This window comes from Podarcis erhardii, assembly GCF_964252035.2.
Source record: "Podarcis erhardii genome assembly, chromosome: 7".
NCBI lineage: Eukaryota > Metazoa > Chordata > Lepidosauria > Squamata > Lacertidae > Podarcis > Podarcis erhardii.
In genome coordinates this window covers 5,675,060-5,698,914 of record NC_138511.1, presented here as the reverse complement: position 1 = coordinate 5,698,914, position 23,855 = coordinate 5,675,060, and the positions used below count along the sequence as shown (strand labels likewise).

The following is a 23,855-nucleotide window of genomic DNA, read 5'->3' as shown; positions in this document are numbered from 1 at the left end:
GGGCATTGCATCATCAGAGCAAAGGGTTTCAAGGGCTTTGAGGTGTCACTGTCCATGGTGCTGCTTTTGGAGGATTTCATAGTATGCCTGTTGCCCCCTTAGGAGGTGCAGAGGATTGGTGGGCTTCTGGGGAGATGAAGCAGAGCTTCCAGATTCCTTTAATGCGATATTGAAAGCTCCAGTCCGAGATATAGCAATGGACCACTTGTCGTTTTCCTCCTCCTTCAGTGGGATTCATCCTCAGAGTCTGTTTCAGGTGGGCCCCGGGGTCCCCAGGATGTGTCACTCTGGCTCAGTGTCTTTATTAAAGAGGTCCAGGCATTGGCGTACGGGGGGGGGGGGGGCAGAGGGAGTGCACCGCACCAGGTACCATTTGGGGAAAGGGTGCCATTGTGGCCGCCCCCCGGGACGCGCACCAGCCACGCCCCCGCCTGTTCTCCGCTCCGGGGGCTGCAGCATCTTGCTCCGCCACTGGGTCCAGGGACTGAGCCACAAACTTTGCCTTTCTTGGAAGAGGATTTCTGAATGGCTGTGTCTGCCTGCCAGTGAGCATGAGGCAGAATCATTTCTGGGCCCTGTTTTTCAGCCTAAAACAGGCCCCTCAGGAACAACATCACTTCGGAGAAATGTGTTGAAAATATGCAGAGCCAAGAGGGTGCATTAACACCATATGCATTAGCTTATTTGGGAGATAGCTCAGGTCAGCTTTTTATCCAAAGTGTCAAGGCTCCTTTCCAGTCAAGGAGATTTGATTGCACATAGGCTGCATCACACCAAGTGTCTCATTATACTTAACTGCGGTGTGATTTTGTAGCTTGATTTCTTCCTGTTGGTATATTAAACATTGTTCCATTCTTGGCTCAGAGCCATATGTTCTAAATTATCAAGTGATCTGTGATGCTAAGGTAATTTCCTCTGACACTCAGGTAATACGTTTGTTGTTGTTGCCAATGTGTTTGGTGGGTTTCCCACCTAGTAGGCAGCACAAGTTGTTTGATTAGACCTTCCTCCCCTCCATCCAGGTGCACTTGTCACAATGTTATGTTTCATTTCACTTTTAATCAAAGGGCAGGTAAAGCCAAGAGAGGAAGGTTGCATATTCCTGGGTTTGTAAATACTATTTCTAGAATTTCTGGGAACTTCTCTGTATGCACATTCCCATTTACATCCAATGCGTTCCAAGCACTGGTTTGGAAAGCAGTGAGCACAAGATGTTAGCCACAATCCATATCTATTCTCTGCATCTACCTATCATATTTCTTAGGAAATATTGTGTTTTGATGCATTTCCTCCCAAAGCAGTTTCAATCCAAATGGAGGAAAACAGTGACTAGGGTGTGTTTTAAGTTGGCAATATGTACACAGCTATTGTTTCCATAACTCAGGGGTGGGGAACAGGATCTAGTGGGAAGGCTGGATCTCTAACCCCCCCTCCCAAAAACTCCTGGACCAATTTTGACAGAGGATAGGGCTAACTCCTGGGAGGGGTGGCTCAAACTGGGAGGGGTGGCTAACACCCCAGAGGACAGGATCACACTTCAAAACGACCTTGACAGATTAGAGAACTGGGCCAAAACAAAGAAGATGAATTTTAACAGGGAGAAATGTAAAGTATTGCACTTGGGCAAAAAAAAAAATGAGAGGCACAAATACAAGATGGGTGACACCTGGCTTGAAAGCAGTACATGTGAAAAGGATCTAGGAGTCTTGGTTGACCACAAACTTGACATGAGCCAACAGTGTGACACGGCAGCTAAAAAAGCCAATGCAATTCTGGGCTGCATCAATAGGAGTATAGCATCTAGATCAAGGGAAGTAATAGTGCCACTGTATTCTGCTCTGGTCAGACCTCACCTGGAGTACTGTGTCCAGTTCTGGGCACCACAGTTCAAGAAGGACACTGACAAGCTGGAACGTGTCCAGAGGAGAGCAACCAAAATGGTCAAAGGCCTGGAAACGATGCCTTATGAGGAACGGCTAAGGGAGCTGGGCATGTTTAGCCTGGAGAAGAGGAGGTTAAGGGGTGATACGATAGCCATGTTCAAATATATAAAAGGATGTCACATAGAGGAGGGAGAAAGGTTGTTTTCTGCTGCTCCAGAGAAGCGGACACGGAGCAGTGGTTCCAAATTACAAGAAAGAAGATTCCACCTAAACATTAGGAAGAACTTCCTGACAGTAAGAGCTGTTCGACAGTGGAATTTGCTGCCAAGGAGTGTGGTGGAGTCTCCTTCTTTGGAGGTCTTTAAGCAGAGGCTTGACAACCATATGTCAGGAGTGCTCTGATGGTGTTTCCTGCTTGGCAGGGGGTTGGACTCGATGGCCCTTGTGGTCTCTTCCAACTCTATGATTCTATGATTCTATGATTCCTGCCAATCAATGGACATCATAATAATGTCAGCTGATCAATTGTGTCAGCTGATAATTCACTGTGGATAAGACAAGTGTCAGGAGTGAGGCAGCAGTAACTCACACCATGCAAGTTGGAGTTAACTTTTTAATAGCAAAAACATGATCTGTGCAGGAGCGTCAGGCCTGATGAGCACAGCAACTCATCTCTGCTAGGTCTTGCCCCCATGAAGCAGTTGCTGAGACTGAAGTCCCTGCCTCTCCACAACTGCTTAAGTCCCCTCCTCTCCAGGATTTTCCCCAAGCAATCAGAGGCTGCACCTGCATGCCACTAATCTCTCCTCCGCCACTCCTGGTTCTGGTGGGGAGGAGAGCTGGTTGCAGCAAGTAGTCATCGAGAGCCTTCTCCTCAATGAATTTGTCTGGTCCAAGTTGGTGGCCTCCTGTGAGTGAAAGTTCCATCATTTGACTTTGCCCTGCATGAAGAAGGACTTCCTTTTATATGTCCTGAATTTTCCAGCCTTCAGCTTCATTTGATGTCCATAAATTCTGGTGTTATGAGGGTGGGAGAAAAACTTCGCAGATTACCAGTTGTGGGAACTACAGGAGGGAACAGAGCTCCTGAGCTCAGATTCTGCTTGCAAGCTTCCCATAGGCACCTGGTTGTCCACTGTGAGAACAGGATGCTGGACTGTAAGGGCCATTGGCCTGATCCAGCAGGCTTTAATGTTCTTAATGATGTCAGTTGATTAGTGGTTGCAGTAACCTCCTTTGAAAATGCACTGGAAGCACACCTTCAAAGTGGCTGAGTATAATTTAAATCTGACTGCCAACCCAGTGCTACCCAGATATTTTGGGCTACAAATTCCATCACTTCTCACTGGGGCTGATTGAAGCTTTGGCCCAAAATACCATTATCTGGAGAGCACCAAGTTGGTGAAGGCTGATTTAAGTTATATAGTACATCTAATTTACTTATTTTCCCCAGTTGGGGATAATTTTGTATTCTGCCCAGAAGATAGATGAGAACTGTAAGCAGGTTGGTAAGCAAATTACAGAACAGAGCTTGGAAACAATTGATCCAGTGATCCAGAGCCAGTGTGGTGTAGTGGTCAAGAGCGCTAGACTCGTAATCTGGGGAACCGGGTTCGCTTCCCCGTTCCTCCACATGCAGCTGCTGGGTGACCTTGGGCCAGTCACACTTCTCTGAAGTCTCTCAGCCCCACTCACCTCACAGAGTGTTTGTTGGGGGGGAGGAAGGGAAAGGAGAATGTTAGCCGCTTTGAGACTCCTTTGGGTAGTGATAAAGCGGGATATCAAATCCAAACTCTTCTTCATTCTGCTGTGGCAGAATTATCTACAACTTTTGCACTGTGGAAAGGAAGAGAGTCACCTCCTTACACAAACCCCTGTAGCACAGAAGATGGTGGCAGTTTCCGCAGTAAAAGTGTGGAAGAAGAAATGTAATTCCTTCCAGATGCCCCATTTCACCATAGGATCGGTCTTGTTCCAGCATTCAAAGGCTTTCACTGTGTTCTCACAATGTTTGTTGGCACCAAAATACCAGGCTGTGCTCCCCCCCTTAAATCTGGATTTATCCTTTCTGCAGAAAATTTGATAAGTTATACAAACAAAGCCTGTTGCCAACAATTCATTTGTGATATCTGAATGACTCACTTGCAGTCTTAAGCCTCCCTCTGGAAGAATCCCAAGAGCCAAACTGCAAATCCTCAAGCCTAGTTCTGCTCTCTCACAACTGATTGGTCAATTGGCCAAAATCCTCTAAAGTGTTGACCCAAAGTTGAGCAGGTTCTGTCTGCCTCTGTGACTGCTCATACAATCATTTATCCTGCGATAACAATTTGATATAGAGAGAGAGAGAGAGAGAGAGAGAGAGAGAGAGAGAGAGAGAGATTGGAAAGTGGTGAAAAGGAGTTGCACAACACCCAGAAAGGCTGGAGGAAATCAAGGAAATGAGTTTTTGCTGCCAAACTTGTTTTTATTATCTAAATGCCCAACAACATAGCCAAAAAAAGCACTTGCAAAATCAGAAATGGGCGTCTTTTTGATGAATTGGTCCCCATTGTTTGGTTGTATAAATAGGGAAAGTTATATAAGCAGTGCTGGATTTACGTATAAATTAAACAAGCTATAGCTTAGGGCCCCACTCTCTTGGGGCCCCCCAAAAAAATTTAACGGGAAAAAACCGGATATACATTTCCAAAGTATAAGAAAAATATAAATAAAATAAAACGTACATACTGTTAGAGCTTAATAATTATTTCACTATTAATATACTTCTTCTTAATTTTATTTCACTATTAATATACTTCTTCTTAATTGTACTTCAATTCAATAATTACTTTGATAAAATACATATTTTGTTATGTGCAAATGGCTTTATATACCTATTAGGTAAATAAATTACCATATAGCATATATTCAACACAAAAAACAGTGACAATTTGTTTTTGACAAAGGACAGCTGGACATATAAAGGGCCCCATTACCTTCAGTAGCTTAGGGCCTCATCAAACCTAAATCTGGCCCTGCATATAAGCACTTCTCCCATGACTCTTGTTAGAGGTTGGTTCTATAGACTCCTTTTAAGAATTTTGCTACAGGTAACTTCATCTCTGTAATTTGTTTTTTGTACTGAATATGCTCCATGTATGGTTCTGTTATTATTTGTATGGTTATGTGTTAGTGTGTACATAGGAATGGGCATCATTTGCATGACATCTGTGTGCCTTTTGTGAAGCCTTCATTGCCGAGTCCATTGCTTCCTCTGCTGCAGGATATTTGCAGAGCCGTCTTTCCCATAGGGTTTAGTGGTGTGTTGCGCCAGGGCGCCCCAGTGAGTGGGGGAGCTTTGCCGGTGGCCTCCTCTCTTCCTGCACGCCTGCCAGCTGCTCCCCATCAACCATATGGCTGGCAGGCGTGCAGCTTCCTTCCCAAGCCTCTGAGGGGATTGCTCCCCCGCAGCGGCATAGGGGAGAGTTGCGCCCCCCCGATGGCTGGCAGTGTGCAGCTTTGCCCCCCCCCCATCCATGGTAGTTTGGGGGCACTGAGAGGATATTTGCACCCCGGCGCTGCATCTGCTAAAGACGTCCCTGGGTATTTGTTACATCTAAGGCATAGTAGCAAAGGCCCTGCAGTATCAGAGTCTTGCTTTTTTGATTGAATCCTTCTTGTGAGTTTCCCACAGGCGTCCAGCTCGCCACTGTGAGATCAGGATGCTGGGTTATGGGCCAGTGGCGTGTTCCAGCTGACTCTTATTATGTTCATATCAGTCTGCTGAGATGTACAGAGGAACCCTCAGCTGCAGGATTCTCCCTAAGTGGGAGAACAGAGTCCCCAAACTATAGAGGAATAGGAAGTTAGCCCCAGAAGGGCGGGTTGGGAGCCCTGTAAGCAGGGCTGCTCTGAGCTGGGAGCAGAGAGGATCTGAACCTTTCTGCTATTCCTTCTCCCCACCTGCCAACTTTGGCAGGCATTTATTTCCCTAGCAAGGCATGAATTAAGAATAAATTATTGTATCAATCGGAAGGCTTCCCATGACTCCAAAAGTATCACTAGAAAATACTTTGGCTGAAATATGTTTGTGACTGCAGCTTAGATGGCTATAAAAATGGCACATGGACAGGAACACTGAGCACTTAGCTGAAAATAACAAGAAATACATTGATTAAACAACTGGTAATTACAACACCAGAGACATTTACAGTCTTATCTGAACAGTTTATCCAGGTTAGTCATGTATGGATAGGGCCCATCTTTTCACCATCATTTACCAGTCTTGTCTCTGGTAATTGTTTCTTTGATGGTCCTTGAACCTTCCTGCCACACCAGGCTGGTGCACCCTCTGAGAACCACTGGCTTAGGAAGGGACTTGGTAGCTGAATTGTTTGGATATGTTGCTGTTTGTTTGGTTTGTTGCCATGTACAGTGGTACCTCGGGTTAAGTACTTAATTCGTTCCGGGGGTCCGTACTTAACCTGAAACTGTTCTTAACCTGAAGCACCACTTTAGCTAATGGGGCCTCCCACTGCTGCTGCGCTGCCGGAGCATGATTTCTGTTCTTATCCTGAAGCAAAGTTCTTAACCTGAAACACTATTTCTGGGTTAGCGGAGTCTGTAACCTGAAGCGTATGTAACCCGAGGTACCACTGTATTGTTATTTCATTGTTTTTACTCCTTTATTTTCTATATTATAATCTGATGGACTAATTGCATTTATAGCCCACCTTTTTCTCCAAGGAACTGAAGGTGGTGCACATCGTTCTCCCCCTCCTCATTTAATCCCCCCCCCCAACAACCCTGTGAGGTATGTTAGGCTGAGAGACAATGACTGGCGCAAGGTCACCCAGGGAGCTTCATGGCCATGTGAGGATTTGAACCCTCATCTTCCAGATCCTAGTCCAACACTCGAATCACCATACCACACTGCTTTTGGCACCATTCTGAGGCAAAGCAGTGTACTATAAATGAATAATGTTGCTTAGCTCGACACAGATCTTCCACATCTTATCTGCCTTATCTTATCTGGGCTTATTTATTTTACCAGTGTGTGGTGTGGGAGGGGGTGAGGGTGCAAAGGCAGAACTTCTTAAATTCACTTTTTAAAAATCTAAACTGAATCCAAACCAGTATGTTTCACCCAGGTGCCAAAGTGGAGGACCTCTTGGACTTCCGGGTTAGCGCCATTGGCGAATGGCGGAGTTCCTCCGATCGGAGGAACGGGCTCCGTGGAAACTTGGTCTTCCCACCGCGGCGAAGGTGGGGACCCGCTAGAAATCCCAGGTGGAGAAGCCTGGGAACGTGGGGTTCGGCAGAGCACCAAGAGCGCCTCCCCCACTCGCGGGGAAACCCCTCTTTGGGGCTCCGGAGCAGAGTGGGGGGAGCAGCGCGGTGCTGTGAACCGATTGCTACTTTCACAGAGGGAAGCCGCACAGCCATCGCCGGAGAGCGCTGACTTTTTCCTGATGACAATTGGACTCTAGAACAAGTACCCATGAGTAAAAATGGAAGATTTGATTAAGAAACTTATGAAATTTATGAATTAGGCAACGAAGCGGGAAGGTCTAAACAGGAAGTCCGCCTTCCGCTTTTTGTAAACAGACTGAAGTAAAGATTTTGCAAGCTAAATAGCCTCGAAAATTGATCCAAAGATTGAAATTCCCTGCATTTATAACCAACAAAACCCCCTTGACAGCAGGAGAAAAAGGGGGGGGGGGGACTTTGACCGTCTAATCCTGCAGAGAGAGAGTAAAGGAATATAAGTTTCTATCGTCCCAAACCTGGGGACGGGGTGTCAGGACAGAAATTGTTGGAGATGTCCATTGATTGAAAACGGAACACTTTTGACAAATAGTTAAAAAAGAGAAACAAATTAACTTCAACTCTGCCTTCTGCATTTTTTATTTTAAGGAAACAAAGTATTTGAAAATCGAAAGTAAATTTCCCTTTGTTGGATGCTTTTAAAAGATGGACGTTAATAGAAACTGTGTCCCCTAGAGGGAGCTTGTCAGTTTGTTGCTGCAGTTTACAGGGAAACTTTACAGCTGCGAGAATTAGATCGTGGGACCAGCTATTTGACCTTGAACAGAAATGTGCAGGGAGGAAGTTCTAACATCTGCCCTTGGCAAAACAATTGTTATGCTGCAGCAGTTGCATGAGAAAATGAACTTGATGAATGAAAAGTTGGACTTCACGACTGCTGTAGCCAGTAAATATGAACTAACAGGAAACAAAGACAAAGAAACTCTACAACAACTAACTCAGGAAACTGGCTCGATAAGGCAAGTCCAAGGGCAGATGAAGATGGAAGAGGTCGCGATTGCGCCTCAAAAGATACAAAGTGAGAGATCCAAAGTCCTGCATGACCAAAAGCCGCAACATTGGAAGATTGAATTTGGAGTGTGTCTGGAACTGTCTGGAGTTAAGAAAGCTCTTAGCTCTGGTGGGACTGTGAAACAAGTTGACAACTATTTCTGGAATAACTATTTTTTGGATTACAAAATTAAAATAGGGGAGGGGGATTGTGGGGAATGGGCTAACTTGATGAAAGAAAATAAAGACTATTACCGCTTGGAATTCCCCGGAGACCCTCTCCTCAAGGAGAAAGGGAAGAAACTACGAAAGAAACCAACAAGGGACAGGGAAGGGTGCAAGTATAAACAGGAACAAGAAAACCTGCAGAGGGAGCATAGAAGAGACCTGAGAGCCTCGGACATTAGAACACCAGATTGATGGACAGGATGTAATGGTTAGAAAAGACTGACATAACCCGAAACCAGGAAGAAGGGACGTTGGATTAAATTAGAAGAGAATTTCTTTTTATATATTTTCTTTATTTTTATTTGGAATTAGTGTGATACTAATGAAATATCAGAATATGTTGGAAAGGAATTAATTGGCTTTAGTAGAAAGGTTTGAAGGAGTTATGCATAAATATGGTTTAAATTTTGAAATTTTATGGTTTTTAAGGTAAGATAAGGTTAAAGAAATCAACGGTAAATTGAATAACAGAATATAGTAAAAGTTGGAAAGGATATGTGGAGTTAACGAGAAAAAAAAGAGACAGATTGTTAAGACAAATTATTTAAATAAAAATTGTGAAGTATGGGAAGAATTTGCTGAAATAATGAATTAAGATAGAATACAAAAAGGGAGGTGTGAGGAGGTCCAAGAAATAAGTAAACGAAAGGATGTGATTTGGATTTGTACTTTTCTTTGTTATCTATGTTTTTTTATTCTTTTTTCTGTTTTTTTTTTGTTGTATTTTTGTATTTTCTTGTATTTTTTGAAATTTTGAATAAATATCATTTTTTAAAAAACAAAAAAACAAAGTGTAGGACCTCTTATTCTCCCATAGTTCAAGTATGAGGTTGTCCAACGGTGTCCTTCTAGTGTAAATGAGGTTAAAGCAGCCCACTGAATATAAAACAACCTGGGGAAATGTATTTGATTACCAAAGGGCTATTAGACTGGAGAAGCTCCAGGAGATTAGGCGATAAATCAAACAGCAAGGCCTACATGAAGGACAAACGTGGAGACAAACACTTGGGGCATGGAAACCGGAAGACAAAGGGGAAATATTTTGCACCACAGCTTAACAGAACGTTTCCGTGCAGACTGTTCAAAAAGAAAAATGGGAGGATGTCACAACTTGGGTGCCAACTTTTAAATTAAAAATCCTGGTGCCATTTGGAGGTGGAGGCAGGGCTGTTATTGTTTAGTGGTGTCCGACTCTTCGTGACCCCCTGGACCAGAGCACGCCAGGCACTTCTGTCTTCCACTGCCTCCCGCAGTTTGGTCAAACTCATGCTGGTAGCTTCGAGAACACTGTCCCACCATCTCATCCTCTGTCGTGTCCTTCTCCTTGTGCCCTCATCAAGCAAATTCCAGCTGAAGTTGGGGCATAATCCCAACCAATGCCTGGCAGAATCTGGATTTCACAGGCTTCCTGGCACTTGTTTCCTGGTACTTGTTACCCCAGCATTTCCTATTCCTACCAGGGAAACAGAAACAAAGCAATAGAGTTGAGTGGCTTCAGGAACTGGGCAACCTTTAAAGTTGAAGTAAGAAGATGCATTTTACAAGGGAGCAAAACTCAAGCATGCATTGGGGGTTCAGCTTGTATGGATAGGGCCCATCTTTTCACCATCATTTACCAGTCTTGTTTCTGGTAATTGTTTCTTTGATGGTCCTTGAACCTTCCTGCCACACCAGGCTGGTGCACCCTCTGAGAACCACTGGCTTAGTGTTACAATCTGTAACCCATCCCCTTTGAGTATTTATTATCTTGTAGGTCAACAACAGCTAAGGACCTAAGCAACCCAGAATATGGCAGCCTTCACCTTATCTCAAGACAGCAGACTCTCTGGCAAGAGTGTAATCCTATGAAGCTGTCTTATTCAGAGTCAGCTTGACAGAACATATATTCCACTACTGTCTGTGCCAGACTCCCTCAACCTGGTGCCTTCCATATGTTTTGGACTAATCAGCTCCAGTCAGCTAGGACTCATGGGAGCACAGCCAGGTAGTCCAAAACATCTGGAGAGCACCAAGTTGGAGAAGATTGAGGTGCCAGACAAGAATCTACATTATAGGAGCAGGCAGAAGTCTGTTGGCTCCTGACCCCTGCTAAGTCAGTATCTGCACCACAATCTGCAATACCCCCTCTGGCCTTCTGCCGTGGTGGCAATGAAGAGCAGCAAGCAGCCTCTCATCAGCTCCTTCTTCTAGCAAGCTGCCACGTTGAGTCTAATTCAAGTCTGCTGGTGCTTTGTAGCAGGAATAATTGGAGGCAATAAGAATGCCTAGAAGCAAGAATTTCCCGTTCTCTTTTTCCAAGTATTGCAAGCATGATAATTCCAAAAGCAAGGTCCCAGGAGAGGAAGCTCTCGTGTCAGCTGTGTGCCATCTCCCTAATACTTCTCTTATTGCGTCAATTCTTTTCTTCCCCTCCTCTTTGATGAACATGACCTCAATTTCCTCTTCTCACCTCTCCGAGAAATCATTTTTCAAGTGCTCATTTTCATCTTCAGTAGCAAAATTCCACTTGATGTAGTTTTATTCCTTTCATTTTTTTCCAGAGACAAGGGGCGGGGGGAGTATCTTTATTGTTTTGCCCTGCGGGGGCTCTTTAGCTTTCACATTGCAAATTCAAATATTATTTTGTCTCTCACCTTGCTCTCCATCAGTTGTTGCTTGAATTACCGTAATCCATGCCTTGAGTTCTCTCCCCTACAGTCGGGGAGCCAATGGGGGCAGGTTGCTTAAAAACATGATTGGAATGCATTTCAGAAAGGAGGCCCTGGGGTTGACATGCAAATCTGAAAATTAATTTCACTGGTTGCTAAGGATAAACTGGGCAGAGATGCAGCACATTTGTTTATTTGTCAGTTTGGCTTTAGGTGAAGTTAGATACCCCCAAAGGTATATTTCCATTCCACTTGCCACAGTTGTTCAATTGGATTTTTTTTTCTGAACTTCACGTTATAAAATTAGTGATGGGCAAATTCCCTTCAGAGCAGGATTTTGAAGTGGGTCCACAAATCATGGATGTCTTGGGAGAACTGCTGGGGGGGGGGAGGCAGAGTTCAGTTCTTTATCATTATGATCACAGATCACCTACTAAATTATAGTCAGACAGATACAATTTGCAGGCCAACAGAAGACTATTAAAAGCTGATTGACCATTGCTGCAAAATACTAGGATACGGCCCTGTGCTCACAGTCCTGCTTAGGAGAGATTACTGAGTGCTGGTATAGCTCCTATTCCTTTTTAACTACTTCTGAAGTCACAGCTGAGATGAGCCTCCAAGGGCAGCCCTCAACAGTCTAAAGTCCAGCCTTTCTCAACCTGTGGGTCTCCAGAAGTTGTTGAATTACAACTCCCATCACCCCTAGCTAGCAAGGCCAGAGCTCAGGGATGATGGGAGTTGTAGTCCAACAACATCTGGGGACCCACAGGTTGAGAACCACTGGACGTTATTGGGAAGAGCAAAGATTTTCAAGGCATTAAGGAAGGGTTGTTGTCTTTTTAAAGAAACTAATAAAAGGAAGTGAAAGGAAAGATCCCTCTGGTAAAATGTACTTGATTTCGTACAGTTGAACAGGGATGCAGGAGAGGATATATTGTCTGATTATATCCTTTTCCAACTTGTGTTAACAAGTTCACAATTTAGCAGAGTAACATTCCCCTTCTTAAACTTGCAGCGGATGCGTTTGCTCAGGCTCGCTAAAGCCTCTATAATAACTGTTCTGGTATTTCCCCCTTATTCCCTCATAAAAGATAAGACACGACACAGTCTTCTTTTTTAAAAAAACATAATTTTTATTAACAGGCCAATCATATCACATTATTTTCAAATCACATTAATTCCAAATTATACAGCCAAATTTTTCAATTTTGTTGGGGGTCCCCATACATCAAGCTCCGAACGAGGATCCAAACATCACTTCTATTACTGCTTTAATTAAACAGTTCTATCCAGTTCTATCCAGATAGTCTCTTTACTACTTTCTTCATCTTCTTGTTGTTGTCATATATTCCTTTCTTTGAGATCTCTGATAATCTTCACAGGCAGGTTGGAAGCAAACATCGTCTGTGTGGCTTTTACACACTCCACAAGTCATATCTCATAGGGACAGCCGCCATTCCCCTCCTCCTTCAAAAGTTTATCTTCGGTCTGCCCTTTAGTTTTCCCAGGCTTGTAAAGTATCTCATAGAGGGCTCTGCCAGGTTAAGATCAAATTCCAATCATCATTCACATTCCAATAGTCCTGGTTCTCCTCCCCCTGTCTTTCTTAGACAAGCCTGTCTTGCAAGACGCCATTTTAAAACTGTGCCATAGAATTTTTCCATTCTCTGATATTTACCAATCCTCTCTTCATTCATCATTAATTCATCCCACACAGTTTTTAAATTCCTGCTTGTGATTAATAAAATACGGCGATTCTTCTTTCTTTGGGGTGGAGGATTATTAATACTCACATAAGGCAAAGAAAAGAAAAGTTTTTTCCTCCACCCCCCTTCTTCACTCCAGATATACCAATCTCTTAATGGCGCTTCATCGGTTGATTTATTTGTCCTCGCCCGCTGCTCCGATCCCAAAGATCCATTAATCAGCAGTCTTATCTCCCGAACTTTGCTTGATGTATGTGCTTTAGCTTCTTCCAATTATATATTTCCAATTGTACTTTCGAGCTAAAGCGAACCAGCACGGGCAGATTGGAGACAGCGTCTGGGAAGAGCTGAGGGCACTGAGGGCTGGTGCCAAGTGACCGGGGCACCCCCTTCTCTCGAATCCGGGGGTGCATTATGGCCACCACTGGCAAGGCAGTCCCCCCATCTCCTTGGGGGGTCGGGAAGACTGCATACTTCCCATAGCAGCCTCTTAATTACCTCGTGTGGGTCGGAGAGATGTTATTGTCGGCCATCTTCCAATGCGCCACCTGGTGGCCCCCTGACACAGTCTTCTATAAAAGTATAAAAAAGGTTTACTTACACATTCTGTTCACAATCGGCTCCCAGAAGGCAGACTTAGCTTAGAAAAGTAACATATACTTGGAAACTATTCCATAAGAAGAAGATAGTCCCTTTGTCCTCTCTTGGCTGGAAGCCAAGAGGGCATCTTTGGCTAAGCAGATGTTGCTTCCTTGATGCATGTGAAGAAAGAGAGAGAGGTGGCTGCTCTGCCCTCTGCTTTTGTCATTACCTGCACAGGTGAGGCCACACCCACCTCTAGTCACATGCAGAGGAAGTCTGTCCCAGCCCCGAAGGAAAGAGGAAGTTTACCTGCTGGCTGGACAAACATTCCTCCCCATGTGTAAACATGTTCACTCTAGGAATGTTGTACAGTGGTACCTCGGGTTACATACTCTTCAGGTTACACATGCCACTAAGCCAGAAATAGTGATTCAGGATAAGAACAGAAATCAGGCTCTGGTGGTGCAGCGGCAGCAGGAGGCCCCATTAGCTAAAGTGGTGCTTCAGGTTAAGAACAGTTTCAGGTTAAGTACGGACCTCCGTAACGAATTAAGTACTTAACCCAAGGTACCCCTGTACTTGACTGCTCTTGTGTTTCACATCCCACATGAACATGAACACAAGCTCCACATACTTGAGTTCCATAATGCTAGACTGACAATTAAAATGAAAGGAATTGAAAGCATTCCTTTCTCTGGGGTGAGTCTTCCTCAGCACGCCCCCCCCCCCGGCTCCTGCACTGAAAGTGGAAATGACTGATAACCAGAAAAGGGTGGGTGGCTGAGCAGCAGTAGATTTCTTGGGAACAAAGAGCGCTTTGCCTTCCTGAGGTTCCCGGCAACTGGAACTCAGAAGCATTACTTCTTCCAGCAATGAGGGCAGAGCACAGCCGTTGTGGCTACTAGTCTTGATAAGCCTCTCCTCCATGAATCTGAAGGCACATTTTGAAGCCATCCAAGTGGGTGGCCATGACTGCCTCCTGTGGGAGTGAGTTCCGTGGTTTAACTCTGCATTGCATGAAGAAGTCCTTTATTTTATCTGTCCCCAATTGTCTAACATTCAGCTTCTTTGGATGCCCAAAACGATTTGGACTACATCAGCAGGGCTCTGTGTTACTGAGACTTATGGAAGTATGGTCCTGCTGGCTGGCCTTGAATTATTATTATTATTATTATTATTATTATTATTATTAATTTATTTATACCCCACCCATCTGGCTGGGTTTCTCCAGCCACTCTGGGCAGCTTCCAACAGAATATTAAAATACAATAACCTATTAAACATCAAAAGCTTCCCTAAACAGATGTTGTCTAAAAATCTGGTAGTTGTTTTTCTCTTTGACATCTGGTGGAAGGGCGTTCCAGAGGGCAGGTGCCACTTGATGGAAGTCCAAACATCTAGGGCCACTAGGCTGGCAAAGACTGTCTTGCTGCATTAGATATACCAATCCTATATAATAAAAAAGGGAAATAGGCATGCCAGCCTGAATGTTGGAAGATTCCGAACTGATAAAAGGAAGGACTTCTTCACGCCGTGCAGAATTAAACTATGGAACTCCCTCCCACCGGAGGAAGTGATGACCACCAACATGGATGGCTTTAAAAGAGGATTGGTCAGATTCATGGGGGAGAATCATAGAATTGTAGAGTTGGAAAGGATCCTGGGGGTCATCTAGCCTAACCCCCCAGAATGGCTATGTTCTGCCTTAGGTAGCAATGCTTCTGAATACCTGTCGCTGGGAGCTATAGGAGGGAAGAGTGCTCATGTGCCTGGGTCCTGTGTTTCCCAAAAGAAGCACCTTTGAGAACAGGATGCTAGACTAGACGCTCCACTGGCCTGATCCAGCAAGCCTGTTCCTGTGTCCTTACAGTCTACTTCCCAGTGAATTTGTGAACTCTGAGGGGACTTCAGTGCCCAGAGGTGGTCATTGTGAGTAAATCTGTGAGTCACACAGGACGCAAAAAGCAGCCAGACTAAAGAGTTAATGTTAATTGGCCAGGAACACTGGAGATGTTCTCTTGAAGCCAGAAAATGCTATCCTGCTGCCCACTCACTGTTTTCCAAGGTGTTTATTGCCTTTTGGAGAAAAAACCCCCTGTTCTAATGAACTTGCTCTGTCCCAAGAGGAATTTCCTTTTGTTTACAAAATCAGTGCTCATTCTAAAGAACCAGTCAGAGCTTGATGCTGTCTGGGGCAAGGGGAAACAGCAGTGGGAAATTTAGACACTGGTGAACTCACTCAGCAAGGCTCCACCTTACACCAGGCAGCGGCATCAGAGAAGCAAGGTCTTCTCCGTTCCGGAGGAGGAAAGGTGCTGGAGTTTGGCTGCAAAAGCTGCTGATCATTGAATCATAGAATTGTAAAACTGGAAGGGATTCCAAGAGTCATCTAGTCCAACCCACTGCAATGCAGGAATCACAGCTGAAGACTTTGGCAGGTGGCCATCCAACCTTCTGTGAAAAAACCTCCAATAGAGGAGAGTCGGCAAACTTCGAGGGTACTCAGTTCCACAGTCAAACACCTCTTGCCGTCAGAAAGTTCTTCCTAATGGACAGTGCATTAAGATAATTTTGCATGTGCAATTGTGTGTGTGGGTCCTAGCACAACTTCAAACTCTAATTTGGAAAAAAAGAGACAAAACATATATATTTCTCCCTAATACAGAGATTATTTTCACAAACAGTTCTCAAATCAAAACTTGTACAGTAGAATGTAGGAATATTCAGAACAGACAGAAGAAAGTATGACATCCTTTTATAGCCATGTTCAAATATATAAAAGGATGTCACATAGAGGGGGGAGAAAGGTTGTTTTCTGCTGCTCCAGAGAAGCGGACACGGAGCAATGGTTCCAAACTACAAGAAAGAAGATTCCACCTAAACATTAGGAAGAACTTCCTGACAGTAAGAACTGTTCGACAGTGGAATTTGCTGCCAAGGAGTGTGGTGGAGTCTCCTTCTTTGGAGGTCTTTAAGCAGAGGCTTGACAACCATATGTCAGGAGTGCTCTGATGGTGTTTCCTGCTTGGCAGGGGGTTGGACTCGATGGCCCTTGTGGTCTCTTCCAACTCTATGATTCTATGATTCTATGTCTTCATGCAAAGCATACCATATTTTTTGCTCTATAAGACTCACTTTTTCCCTCCTAAAAAGTAAGGGGAAATGTGTGTGCGTCTTATGGAGCGAACACAGGCTGCGCAGCTTTCCCAGAAGCCAGAATAGCAAGAGGGATTGCTGTTTTCACTGTGCAGCGATCCCTCTTGCTGTTCTGGCTTCTGAGATTCAGAATATTTTTTTTCTTGTTTTCCTCCTCCAAAAACTAGGTGTGTCTTGTGGTCTGGTACGTTTTATAGAGCGAAAAATATGGTATTTAAGATTTGGAATTCACTCCCACAAGAAGGATTGATGGCCGCCAAATATAAAAATGGATTAGACAAATTGATGGAGGATAAGGCTACTGAAAGCCTGCTAGCCATGATGGCTATGTTTTACCTCCCCTGTTAGAAGCAGTATGCATCTGAATGCCATTCGCTTGGCACTGCAAATGAGGAGATTGTTATCACACTCAGGTCCTACATGCTGGTTTCCCACAGGCATCTCGTTGGCCACCATGAGAACAGGAGACGGGGCTAGACAGACCTTTGGTCTGATCCAGTGGGGCTTTTCTTATATTCTTAAAACATAGCACAGGTTTCTTCCAGCACTGAAAATGAGAGCACAGCTAAACAGGGACTGTGTTGACCAGGACCACGTTGGACAGGCTTTGCTTGTGCTTTCTGCTGCCCCCCAACCCCTCCTCAAGCCCACCTTCAATGGGCTACAAGGATGGTCAAAGGTTTGGAAACCAAGCCTTCGAGGAATTGTGGAGGGAGTTGGGCATGTTTAGCCTGGAGAAGAGAAGATGGAGAGGTGATAGGAGAGCCATCTTCAACTGTTTGAAGGGCTGTCCCATGGAAGGTGGAGCAAGCTTGTTTTCTGCTGCTCCAGAAGATAGGGCCCGAACCAATGGATTCAAAGAAAGGAAATTCCTACCAAACATTAGGAAGAACTTTTTGATCGTTAGAGCTGTTTGCCAGTGGAGAGGACTCCCTCGGAAGGCAGGGATTCTCCTTCATTGGAGGTTTTTAAAGCGAGGTTGGATGGACACCTGTCTGGGATTCTTTAGTTGTGATTCTTGCATTGCAAGGGGTTGTGTGATGGCCTGGGATTCAGATTCAGATGCTGAACCTGAGGAATCCCAGCCTGCACAGGGTTTCCTGCCTCCAGGACCAGCTGAGCCAGGGCTGGGGCATGAGCCTGAAGGCTCCTCACCTGTGCTGGATCCTCAGGTGCAGGCACCAGCTGAGTCTGCTCGGGCTCCTGAGGTGATGGAGGACCCATTGCCTGCAGGTGGTCCACTCTCAGCCCCATCAGAGGAAGCTAAGGTTGCCTCTGGGTCCGGTAACCCTCCAGCCTCTCCTGAGCTGCAGAGGCTCAGGGAAGAGAGGCGGAGGGAACTAAGTTCCTGCAGGAGGAGTGCTCACCTCCAGGCCAGGAGGGGTGAGTCACCTGAGGATCGGGGCTGCCCTATGCCTTGGGGCAGATAAAAGCCAGCCAGCCCCAGTCCCAAGTGAGGGAGCAACTTTGTAGGTTGCCAGTTCCTGCCTGAACCCTGTCCTGCTCCCCTGACCTCACCTGGTTTCCTGCCCTGCACCCAGCTTCAGCTTTTACAGACTGCCTCCATATTGCTCCTTCGACCTTGGACTGGACTTGGACTTTGCCACTCATTTGACCCACGGAACCAGCATAGGTTGGGCAAGATGGCAATTCTTTAATTCTATGAAATCAAAGAAGATGGGAAGGAGCACTGTGGCAAACTGCCAAAGGAAGATCCAGCTCCTTTTCTTTCCAACATGTGCCAGAAGGATTGCCAAGTTTTGAACCACTCTCTCTTCCTGGGTTGTGATGAGCAGCTTGATCTGCTGGCATGAGGAGGTGGTGATAATGCTTCTCTCTGTATCTTGCATTGTTCCTGCAGAGCAAGCTAACAGTCAGCCAACCATGCCACTTCCTTCCTTCCTTCCTTCCTTCCTTCCTTCCTTCCTTCCTTCCTTCCTTCCTTCCTTCCTTCCCCCCTCCCTCCCTTCCTGTCAGTTGGCATGGTTAGCCACAAGCAACATAGCTTCCCTGTGTGTCTGTGTAACTGAAGAACCTCTCAACAGATTGAACTATGGACAGTAGCTGTCTGTTGGCTGCTCTGGAATCTTTAATGCTGCCTGAAGTCCATTGCTTGAAGTAGTTATCTCACCTCACCTGGGGTTCCCTGCAAACGATTTCTTCAAAATGGGAGAGGCGGAGAGTGCAGATGTTTAGGAGGATAGAACATGGAAATGGATAATGAATTCCAGCTTGTCAATCAAGTTTTGCGCAATGACAAATATTCAGCTCCAGTGTTAGCAGCAAAGTGTTGATTACTTTAAGGAATTACTTCCATGAGTAATACAAGCTAATGAGAGATTGCAGTATTTAAAATAGGATTTTATTTAAACAGTGGCTGTGTGACTAGAGTGTCAGCCACCGTTACTAACCATCAGTGTTTGAGCCAGATGTAACAATTAAACTGCTGCAGAGACTTTATAAAGGCCCATCACTGATGGACTCAAACTAATGCCTTGAAAAGTTCAAAGCACTCGCAATTAATATAAGAAGGATCTTGAATCCAGTGGATTGGCTCCAGAATGAAATTTCACTTTAGATGCAATTTGGCAGCAAATGTGTGCCTTCAGGTCATAACTAGACACGTGGAGTAAGTGAGAAGTGGATAACAAACCCAGAGCATGGCTTAACTCATAAAACTGAGCCAGGTTCAGGACATTCAAGACAACTTGGGACCAGCATGCCTCATAGACTGCCTCTCCTGGGACAGGCAAGGCTGAACTTTGAGCTCTTTTGATGAGAAGTAATTTTATTGACTGTTGTTTGCATTTCATTGCCATTATTGTACTTTTGCTGTAAGCCATTCAAAGTTTTTTTATTGTATTAAGTCACAGAAAACTAACAAACATGCACAGACACTTTCTGTGGATTCCCAGACTGCACTACTGTACAGAAATTCTCATTCTTCAAACATTGAAACCCCCCCCCCCAACATGTCTTTCAATGTCAATTGTAGTGAGAGAGAAAATTTAGTAGTCGGCTCCTGGTGCATTTTTGCAAGTTGTTAGGAAGACCATTGTCCTGTAGCATCTCCTTCCATCTTCAAAAGTATGTCCTGTTTTGGATAGCCCCCTGTCTCTTCTGGGGATAGGCGTCAATGGGAACTCTGTTAACTACCGGTAATTACCTTTGCTTCCTCTCTTGAATCAACAAAGGTTTGATGTTACCCTTGGCATATAAATGGAATATCTTTGCTTTATCTTCCTGGGGAATACTCTTAGCTGGAAACAGGCAGAGTATGGATGGCCTCCTAGGGCTGCAAGACATCCTCCGTTGGCCCAGAAAGTGGGCTTCCTGTTTGAGAAGGCAATGGGCAGGCAGATCAAAGGTCAGTCCTCAAATGGATGCTGGCTGCTTTCCAATATTTTGCCAGCAGCAAACCTCAAAGTGATTCTTCCTTAGGCCCAACACTTGAGGAAAGTGAAAAATATTCAGATACAACCAGTGTGATTTCTCCAATGGGTTCAACGTGTCCCTAGACTTAGGTTTGGGAGCCCTCCTAGGTGCTTTGTAAATTGGCACCATGGGTGGCGCTGTGGGTTAAACCACAGAGCCTAGGACTTGCCGATCAGAAGGTTGGCGGTTCGAATCCCCGCGACAGGGTGAGCTCCCGTTGCTCGGTCCCTGCTCCTGCCAACCTAGCAGTTCGAAAGCACATCAAAGTGCAAGTAGAGAAATAGGTACCACTCCAGCGGGAAGGTAAACGACGTTTCTGTACACTGCTCTGGTTCGCCAGAAGCGGCTTAGTCATGCTGGCCACATGACCCGGAAGCTGTACGCTGGCTCTCTTGGCCAATAAAGCGAGATGAGCGCCGCAACCTCAGAGTTGGCCACGACTGGACCTAATGGTCAGGGGTCCCTTTACCTTTACCTTTAAGGCCATGCCAGGGGATAGAACCATATAATTGCAGAATTGGAAGGGATCCCAAGGGTCATCTAGTCCAGTGTTTCCCAACCGGTGTTCCGCGGCACACTAGTGTGCCGCGAGACGTTGCCTGGTGTGCCGTGGGAGGGAGGCGGGCGAGTCGGGCGGCGAGAGGCCTTAGGCACCCTGCAGAAAGGCGTCCTCTTTGTGGGTGGGTTCTCCCCCCTCCCTTAGCGCATCGTATTTAGTTGGGGATTCTGGAGAGGGGGGCAGGGGCGCGCTGGCCCCGAGCGGAACAGACACGCCGTCGTCCCCACCTCCCTCTCCTCAGTAGCTCCGAGCTGACTGACTGAGGGTGGGACGCGGCCAGCGGCGTCCTCTCTCTCTCTCTCTCCACCTCCCAGCACCGCTTTTCCCGAGGCGTGCGCGCGCCTAAGGCTGAATGGGAGCAGCCTGGAGGCTTGGCGGCCTCTCAGCGGCTCATGACGGGCGTCCCCGAGGCGGGAGGTGCTGAGCAGGGGCTCTGCGAGAGGGCGCGAGGGATGCGTGGTGGTGCCAGCGCGCGCGTGACTTAAGAGGGCGACCTGCTGCCTCTCCTCTCTCTCCCCTCCCTCCCCTCATGGGCACGGAGTCCCCGCCTCATGGGCACGGAGTCCCCGGCACAGCTTGGCGCTACTACAGCTACAGCTGCTGCTGCTCCTGCTTGGATGAAGGCGGCTGCTTCTTCCTAACGCTCAGCCTCTGAGGGACCGCAGTCTCCCGCCCTCTTTTTTTTTTTTTTTGGCGGGATGCTGAGGTAAAGGATCCCCTCGCGCGCGGGCGGGCATCTCTTTGGGCAGGGTGCATGTGGAGGCTTAAGGTGGGGAGTGTGGAGGGGTTGCCACTTGCGAGGGGAGGGTTCATATTGTATTGGGCTGCGGTGTGGGCGACACGGCTCTCCAATGGCCAGCCCGCGGAGGAACATTGAGTTGGAGCATTTCGAGGAGAGGGACAAAAGGCGCACTGAATAAAGTATTTTATAATTTTTCATATTTCTGTTTACTTACTATTTCATAATAAAGTAATTATAAAATACTTTCTTTGTGTTTATTTGATTCCTATTAAAGAGAGTTACTTTATATATAGTCAATATAGGCACAGAGTTAATTTTTTAAACATTTTCTAATGGTGGTGTGCCTCGAGATTTTTTTCATGAAACAAGTGTGCCTTTGCCCAAAAAAGGTTGGGAAACACTGATCTAGTCCAACTTCCTGTAATGTAGGAATCACAACTGGTGAATCCCTGACAGGTGGCCACCCAACCTCTGTTTAAAGTCCACCACTTTCCGAGGGAGTCTGCTGGACTGACTTAGTGGGATGGGTATCGAAGACACTGTATTGTGACAGTTTTGTTTTTATCTTCAGTTGTGTCCTGAGTGTAGTACTGGTTGAGTGTTACTGGGCCCCCTGCACTTGGACTATCTGGTATCTATCTGGAGCCATTGGGAGTGACCATTAGGAGTTTTGGAACAAGGCATTTCCACCAGTACAGTGATGGCACACAGTGCCCTCTGTGGCTCAGAGTGCCTTTTAACAGCTTCATTGGGTTCTGCAGCTATGGCTGTTCCTAGATAGGGATTCCCTGACCAATGGATTCTATGTTTTGGTATTGTAATGCACTCTACTGGAGCTGTCCTTGGGTCTGGCTTGGAAGCTCCAGCTGGTGCAGAATGCAGTGGCCAGACTGCTGGTGGGGGCATTGGGCCAAAAACATGGGACACCTTTGTTAAACCTTCTGTAGGTTGCCCATCTGCTACTGAGCCAGTTCAAGGTCCATGTATTAGTTTACAAATGCCTGCAGTGTTTAGGTCCGGAGGTCCAGAGTTGAACGACGTGGCCCAGGGAGAGAGGGAAAAATAGTGGAAGTGAACAGCTGGCTTCGCAAATGGTGTAAACAGGAACGGTTTGGATTCTTAGATCACGGACTGCAGTTTCTTGAAGATGGACTTCTGGCAAGCGATGGGCTGCACCTCACAATGGTTGGGAGGAATGTTTTTGCCAAAAATCTCAGAAACCTCATCAGGAGGGCTTTAAACTGACTAATGTGGGGGAGGAAGACAGTGCTCCTGAAGGTAGGAGTCTATCAGTTGATGAAGATGATCATCCAAATGTCATAGACCAAATGGAGCAAACAGCATGCAGACCTAGTGGTGGGAGGAAAAAATCCTTAAATAAGAGTCACGGGGGAATGATTAATGGACTTCAATGTCTGTACACTAATGCGCAAAGCATGGGTAATAAACAAGATGAGCTTGAGCTCTTGGTACAGCAATCTAAATATGACATAATAGGCATCACTGAAACCTGGTGGGATAAGTCCCACGACTGGAATGTAATAATGGAGGGATACAATGTATTTCAGAGAAACAGACCAGACAAGAAAGGAGGAGGAGTGGTGTTATATGTCAGGGATGTGTATACCTGTGAAGAGATCCAAGATTTAGAACCTCAAAGCCAAAGTGAGAGCATTTGGGTCAAAATTAAGGGAGAGAAGAATAACAGTGACCTCATTGTGGGAGTTTACTATAGATCCCCAAGCCAAACAGAGGACATAGATGATGCCTTCCTGGAACAGATGGCCAAGCATGCAAAAGGAAGGGAGATAGTAGTAATGGGGGACTTCAATTACCCGGATATTTGCTGGATGTCAAACTCAGCCAAGAGCATAAGGTCAAACAGATTCCTCACTGGCCTTGCAGACAACTTCATTGTCCAGAAAGTGGGAGAAGCAACAAGAGGAACAGCCATTTTAGATCTGGTCCTAACCAATGTTGATGACCTGGTTAGTGGGGTAGAAGTGGAAGGATCATTAGGCGCGAGTGATCATGCTCTTCTGAAGTTTACTATACAGCAGAAAGGAGCAGCCAAGCATACTAGGACTCAATTTCTTGACTTTAAGAAAGCCGACTTCATAAAACTTAGGGAAGTGCTGGGTGAGATCCCATGGACAGTAATACTAAAAGGAAAGGGAGTTCATGATGGCTGGGAGTTTGTTAAGAGGGAGATAGTAAAAGCACAACTTCAGGCAATACCAATGAGACGGAAACATGGAAGGTGCCTAAAGAAGCCAGGGTGGCTATCTAAATAACTTTTAACTGAGTTAAGATTAAAAAAGGATGTGTACAAAAAATGGAAAAAGGGGGAAACCACCAAAGAGGAATTCAAACAAATAGCCAGCACGTGTAGACACAAAGTCAGAAAAGCTAAAGCACAGAATGAACTCAGGCTTGGTAGAGAGGTTAAAAGCAACAAAAAAGGCTTTTATGGGTATGTTCGTAGCAAAAGGAAGAAGAAAGAAACAGTGGGGTCACTCACTCAGAGGAGAAGATGGTGAAATGCAAACAGGGGACACAGAAAGGGCTGAACTCAGTGTCTTCTTTGCCTCAGTCTTCTCCGATAAAGAAAACAAT

At 45.6% G+C, this 23,855-nt stretch overlaps 1 long non-coding RNA gene across 1 annotated transcript in view; it reads right to left on the bottom strand.

Moving 5' to 3' along the window:
- Window positions 1-6,548: 6,548 nt before the first annotated feature.
- The window catches only part of LOC309345520, a 35,578-nt gene continuing 18,271 nt past the window's right edge, over window positions 6,549-23,855 (bottom strand). The window contains exons 2-3 of the long non-coding RNA XR_014158282.1: window positions 9,209-9,861; window positions 6,549-7,029 (exon numbers count right to left, since the gene is read on the bottom strand). This is a non-coding gene — a long non-coding RNA (uncharacterized lncRNA). The remainder of the gene's footprint in view (window positions 7,030-9,208; window positions 9,862-23,855) is intronic.